The sequence below is a fragment of the Mandrillus leucophaeus genome, unplaced genomic scaffold (assembly GCF_000951045.1).
Source record: "Mandrillus leucophaeus isolate KB7577 unplaced genomic scaffold, Mleu.le_1.0 Scaffold2982, whole genome shotgun sequence".
Classification (NCBI taxonomy): Eukaryota; Metazoa; Chordata; class Mammalia; order Primates; family Cercopithecidae; genus Mandrillus; species Mandrillus leucophaeus.
Window position 1 is genome coordinate 5,083 of NW_012103123.1, and position 422 is coordinate 5,504.

At 46.7% G+C, this 422-nt stretch overlaps 1 pseudogene; it reads right to left on the reverse strand.

Annotated features, from left to right (window-relative positions):
• LOC105544115 overlaps positions 1-414 on the reverse strand; it is a 767-nt pseudogene extending 353 nt beyond the window's left edge.
• Positions 415-422: the final 8 nt, after the last annotated feature.

Here is a 422-nt window from a genome sequence, read left to right on the forward strand (position 1 = left end):
GAGACATCAGGAGGGTAACTGGATGTTAGTTCCAAAAGCTTAAATGCAATCTTTTCTCCAACTTGAGGGGCAGCTGCTAACAGTGGTAACAGACTATAGTCCTTCTTGTGTGTCTCTACCATATTCTGGATAATAGCAGATGAATTTGTTACCACGTCATTTAATTGCTGTTGCCTCTGGTTATCAGTGCTTCTATTTACAACACAGGAAACAGGATGCCCTCATCCTCAACCTCTCCCCAGTATGCCCCGTCCCTTAGCTACCTTCCAAGAAAAAAATGTTCTCTCCTCTACATCATCCTCTTTCTAAACTACTGGGGAGAGACACACTGGGAGAAGGACCAGGAGCCTGTCCACCACTATTTGGGCCAGAACGCCTCTATCCAGAAGCACCTGCAGTCTGTAATGACAGCCCTGGGCCTG